We start from the raw sequence: 6,738 nt of genomic DNA, 5'->3' as shown, positions 1-6,738 counted from the left end.
TTAAATATGGTTCAAAGTTTTCACCTGAAACTTTCATGATATAATAACTATGCAGTAGACATTCACACAAAATGTTGCATTTTAAATTGTCTTGAATACTTTGTTCATCACACCGCCACAAAGTGGCCTGCTCAAATTTACAGATTTTTAATGGACAAATTTCACCAAAAAGCTAAAACATTTTTTATTAGTTGAAATATTCAGGTGTTATTTTCAGCAGATATTGTAAACTTCATAAACATTAAAATGACAGTATATCAGTACACTCTGATTAATATCGGAAGAGTGGTTTAATCTCAAACAGGGAAAAAAGTGGGTGGGGTAAATAGACATTGAAAATTGGACGTTGGTTTAAAAGTCAAATTGATAAATGTATTTTATTGAAGTCAAAGGAATCACATTATGAATGTTATTATGTCTCCCACCACACAGTAGAGTTGGAGGCATATTTTTTACTCCAGTCTGTCTGTCTGTGTGTCTGTCTGTCACAAATCTTGTCCGCAGACTAAGTCGAATATTTCTCATGCGATCTTCACCAAACTTAAATAAATTGTGTTTGACCATAAGTTCTCGGCAATGTTTGATAACTAGCCAAATTGACCCAGGTACTTTTGAGTTATGGCCCTTGAATTACTAAAATATGCTTTTTTACTCTTGAAAGCACTCTAAGTCGAACATTTCTCATCCGATCTTTACCAAACTTGAATTAAATATGTTTGACCATTCCTTCTCGGCCAAGTTCGATAACTAGCTAAATCGGCCCAGATACTTTTGAGTTATGGCCCTTGAATTACCGAAAATCGGCCCTTTTACTTTTGTCGGCGCTCTAATCGGAACATTTCTCATCCAAACTTCATTTAACTTGAACAAAATGTGTTTGATCATAAGTCCTCAGCCAAGTTCGATAACTAGACAAATATGTCCAAACACTTCAAATTTATGGCCCTTGAATTATCCAAAATCAGCCTTTTTACTCTTCAAAAGTATATCTGTAGTGAGTAAACAGTATGTATAGTCTGGCTTACTATCTAGATGATAAGGCAGTTGTGGGAGACATGCGCTAATCTCAAAAGCAGCTCTAATTACCAATTATTTTCATCTATATAAATCACACAAAATGCTGCCTGTCACTAAAAATAACTCCGATGCTATATTTGACAGTGCACATGAAGCACTAGTTGACAGTAAACGGTGAAGTGCCCATTGACATTATTGCTGGTACAGAAAAATAAGAGTATTTTTTAATACATGTATTCAGTCGGAATCAGAGTCATAGTCCCATTTATCAGCTGCAGCATCAGCAACGAAATCAATGTATTTTCCAGTATTTGTTTCTATTCTGTCAACATTCTGGTGTCTAAAAAAACCAAGTACCACAGGACAGAAGCTACATGTGCACAGCAACCAGCAACACGTGCACCACTTTTACACTGACAATACCAACATTTTATTGGATTCAAACCCAAATCATACTGTATCCAAAGATTGTAGAGTTTTTTTGAAATGTGTCGCGAACTTATCTGAACCCTTAGAATGCCATCATCTTCCTTATGGTCTTGTATTTCATACTGACCTTTTTCAGACAAATGCTCTTTTGTACAGGATTTGGATTGTTTTATTTGGTAGATACCCATAGTAAGATTCCGTAACTCATCTTCGGTTAATATAGGAAAGTCTGTCAGTTCTGACTGATCAATGTTTTGCCAAATTGCTCTTTTCTTTTGCCATTCGTATTTTTCAACCTTCTCCTTTAATTTGTTAGGTGCTTTTGCCAATTGCATCATCCTGTTTGCAGTGACAGAATCCGACTCTACACATGATATCAAAGGTGGCTTGAAAGCATTGCAAAGAGCACAGACAATACGCACATAGTCCCCAATATAAGGAATCTGTGTGTTTGGCATTACATTATTTAATGCTTTCCACTGCTTAATTCTGCCATTTACAGATTCCACGACCCACCTTACCTTAGTTACCAACCTTGATACATTTGCCTCTTCTGTACTGTGTTGTTTTTGGGTTTTGTCAAGAAAGTATGGCATTTCAGTTCTAATTCCAAATTCATTCAATAATCCTGTTACATCACGAAAACCTCGATCTACAACTAAAACATCATTTTCTTGGAACCAGTTTGTAATATTTTCTTGATTTGTTTTCAGCATATGTTCTGTTATTTTTGCATCTGAATTTCTGTCATCATCTAAGTAAGGTCCAAGTACGGAAATGATATAGCCATCTGTTGCTACAACAATCATTGGTTTGATAAGAGGGCGACCTTTATGAACAGAGTAGGAACGCTTTTGAAATGAATAGTCTGAACTTTTTTCAATGTATATGTATGTGCGATCAGCAACTGTAACTGCAACACCCGGCTTTGAGTCAGCAAACAGAACATTAGCAAAAACAGTGCTATGTTCCTCAATGATTTTTCAAACCCCAGATACTCTGGCACAAAATCAGTCATTAGAGCCATCCTTGCTGCACGAATAGATCTGCCTATTGTAGACTTTTTCACTCCAAAAAGAGTTGAAAGAACAGGAAGGGAAAGGCCAGTTCGCAATTTAACCAGAAGAATAGCTAATGCTGTTCTACCACTTCGAGCTGAAGATGACTGGAGAGAAACTTTTTCAAATAAAGCATTAAATCTGTTTTTGAAATACCTGTCAAGCGTATGTAATCTGTTTCAGATAAAGCATCTGCATCATCAAAATTAAGGCCATATGATCCTTGCATAGCAATGGTACGAATATTGGTAAGCAGCTGTTCAACTTCTTGGTTGTTTACAGAGACAGAGGGGGATGTTGGATTTATTAAAATGTAACATTCTTCTTTAAGGCGTTCACCTTCCAAATGTGCAGAACAGGCATACGTACCTTCAGAAGCAATAACTCCAGATTTAACAAAGATGTGTGCCCGTTGCATAGGTGATAACCGCCTAAGGGACTCAGAAGATTGGCAAACTAAGCATTTTCTTTTGACTGATGAAGAACTGTTTATGTTTAGTTTAACTTTTTTTGAAGGTACTTGCTCATCATGTTCACTTGTCTGATGAGACTCAGATTTAGGTTTTGATTTGCTGGATGTACAATTACTACATACCCAGTCACCAACTGCCAGTCTTTTGCGAAACATTGTTTCATAAACAGCAACATCGCCATTATCAAGGCGTCTAAATAGTTTCCTCTTATGCTTCTGAGAGCAGATTTTACATTTCTTATTCTTTGGCATTTTCAAAATATTTTACAAATACAGTATTTTGGAAATATTTGTACCGCAAGAAAGTCACAACGAATGTATATCAGAAACACTTAATCAGTTTTTTTTCCAATTTGTGAAAGGCCAATTTATTTCAAGGGAACACTTTTTACCTGTTTCTTCCTGGAACTAACAGTACTTACTATATACAGGATCTAAGTATTACTTGAAATATGTTTGTTTCAGCTGTGAAATATATTCCATATTCATGAAAGGCCAATGTATTTCAATGGAATACTTTTTACCTGTTCCTACCTGGAACTAACAGTACCACTGTTTACAGGATCTAAGTATTACTTGAAATATGTTTGTTTCAGCTGTGAACTATCAGCTCACAAATATATTCAGTATTCATGTATACTCTTAACTACTGCAGAAAATTTAATTTCAATTCTAACAATAGCTTTCCTCAAAATATACTGCCTCAGGCAAAACGTTTTGTTAAAAACGTTGAGCTCTCAATGTCAATTTTGTTTGTCTATATATCATGTTCAATGTGCATGCTTTTTCCATGCCACACATGTATATAGCGGACAATTGTTTGTAACAGTTCATCACCCAAAGCTGTATTTAATTGAATTAAAATATTAGTCGAGAATCTGAGGTCATTTCTTATCAACTGCACAATTTTTATTCCTGTAATAGTGTTGCTTCGAATGTTCACTTACCCCACCCACTTTTTCCCTGTTTGAGAGTGTACCAACTTTCCAGTACTGATATACTGTCATTTAAATGTTTATTAGTTTACAATATCTGCTGAAAATAACACCTGAATATTTCAACTAATAAAAAATGTTTTAGCTTTTTGGTGAAATTTGTCGATTGAAAATCAGTAAATTTGAGCAGGCCAATTTGAGGCTCTGTGATGAAAAAAGTATTCAAAACAATTTAAAATGCAACAATTGTGTGAATGTCTATTGCATAGTTATTATATCATGAAAGTTTGAGGTAAAAGTTTTGAACCATTTTTACATAAGCAACGGAAATTGTGTCCCTGGCTGGTCACATGTCTAATTACCCCACCCACTTTAAATGTGAATATCTATAAAAGTAAGTCGAAACTGGTAACACTAACACTTGCTAATGAAACTTAATACATGTAGGTATATTGCCATAAAATATTAATGAAATCAAAAAATATTTTGCGCAGACATCTTACTGGGACCCCCCTCCCCCCCCCCCCCCCCCCCCCTTTATAGCTTTTTTCTTGGTTATAAATGATACTTTTTACTTGTGACGTCGCAAACATGACCATGTACGTCAATTTAGTGTCATGTTGAAATACGCTGAAAATTCGGCAAATTTTCTCTAACCTATTTTTTTTAATGAAACTAACATGTATACGTATTGAATAGAAATTTCTGAGTTGATAGAAAAATTTCGTTTCTTTTAATAATGAAATGCAGGATAGGGGAACGAAAAAAAAAGTTTTAAAATTTTTAAATTTGTGGAAAAAAATTAAACATTTGTCAAATTTACGGACAAACGGCTCGAAATAATTTCGCCATGTTTTTATATATTCAAGAAAAGATCATTTTAGACAAAATATCAAGAACTTTCTCCGTTCAATTTTTGACGACATAGCAAAAAAACCTGTAACGAATCTGAACTGTTCAATCCTCATCATTTTGCAATAGACTTAGAGTGTGTTTAATTCTTTCATATAGAAGTGTTAATATGTATTCCTCATACAGAAGACTATTTTACCTTCATTTGGTTATTGGTACACTATATTTATATTGATTATTTATCACGGATTTTATTGAAAATTAAAAGGAGATGGGTGGATTTTATTAGTATCTATTAGCGTTGATCTATATCTGTGACGTCACTTTTTATTGTCGGGTATGGTCAACTTATCATGCGATATTGTTGTGATTCAATAATTGGACATGCACACACGTACATAAAGTAACTCTAGAAAGCAGCTCAAGTAAACAAATAACACAAAGGAGACTGATAAACATTTTCCAGGGTAACTGTACATTATTAAAAACCCAAATCTGGTTTTACAGGACATTTTGAACGCATGTGACTAAAATTTTGCGAAAATTGCAAAATCGATTTGAATTTTGACGCGTCACACGCTGTTTGAAACTGTACGCTTACTAAGTACCTGTACATGCATTCAGTCACAACCTAGCTCTGTCTTATGCTAGTATTCCGCTTGAGAGAAATTGCAATTGCAATTAGCATTTTATGGTACAGATCCTTTTTTTCCTGCTTCTTCATCAAGCGATATTTCCGACCTTCTCCGTCATTTATAGATGAATGTACTGTTCATGGTTACAACAATGTGCTATTTTAGTACGTCATAAATCAATCCACCTTTGCCTATCATCTGGAAATAGTATGGGTAAGAAGTTTTGTTCATTCGCTATCAACTGAAAATTCTAAATTTGAAATAAGGGACGAAATTCTATCCGTATGAAAAAGCTCTTCTAACACCCATTTACGCTGAAAATCGATATACAATATCAGTTCTCATTTGTATAAATCGCCATTCCATAGTTTGTGTAATTGACCTTTCTATGATTCAACATATGTATGCAGGGCTAAAGTCACAAATAAATTAGAACAACTTTGAAATTCATTTATAATGCAATGTAATAGAAAACTTATTGAATGGCTTGCAATAGTAAAAACTATTAGCCCTCAGTTATTTGGATTCCGGGCAACAGTATACACTTATTGAAGGGATTTTCGGTCAATAGGAAATACTATTGCCCAAGGTCCGAAAATAAATGTTTATGACATGAAATCAAAAATGAATTTTCGCAGTTTTAATCTTAATTGTTTTACTATAGGCCAGTCATATAGCACAATCTACGGACCGGGAATTTATATATATGAGCCGTGAAAACCAACATAGTGGGTTTGCGACCAGCATGGATCCAGACCAGCCTGCGCATCCGCGCAGTCTGGTCAGGATCCATGCTGTTCGCTTTTAAAGCCTATTGGAATTGGAGAAACTGTTAGCGAACAGCATGGATCCTGACCAGACTGCGCGGATGCGCGGATGCGCAGGCTGGTCTGGATCCATGCTGGTCGCAAACCCACTATGTTGGTTTTCTCATGACACGGCTCATTATTATATATTCTTTATTTCAGTCTCATCAGTGTACAGCATTATATTACATAATATATGAAAATTCATGCAATAATTGTGGCTATTGACCCGCAAGTCATTCAATAATTGTATACTATGGCATGAATCATCGGTCAGTGATTTTGTGATATGACCGGTCAACAGTTTTCAAATCTCCGGTTTGTTGGTAGGCCTTCTTTCGGGTGTTTACACAGACTCCCCAACATTTTATATGCATATGCAGTTTTGTTTTTATACGTACTTGTAAAACCATACGTGCGGAAGAGCATTAGTGCCAGGTGCATTTTATTTATTAACTCGAAATTTCGGGTTAACAACCCGAAATTTCGAGATATTTAACTCGAACTTTCGAGATACTAACTCGATATTTCTAC

This window comes from Mercenaria mercenaria, chromosome 12 (genome assembly GCF_021730395.1).
Source record: "Mercenaria mercenaria strain notata chromosome 12, MADL_Memer_1, whole genome shotgun sequence".
NCBI classification, from domain to species: domain Eukaryota; kingdom Metazoa; phylum Mollusca; class Bivalvia; order Venerida; family Veneridae; genus Mercenaria; species Mercenaria mercenaria.
This window is presented reverse-complemented; position numbering follows the sequence as displayed.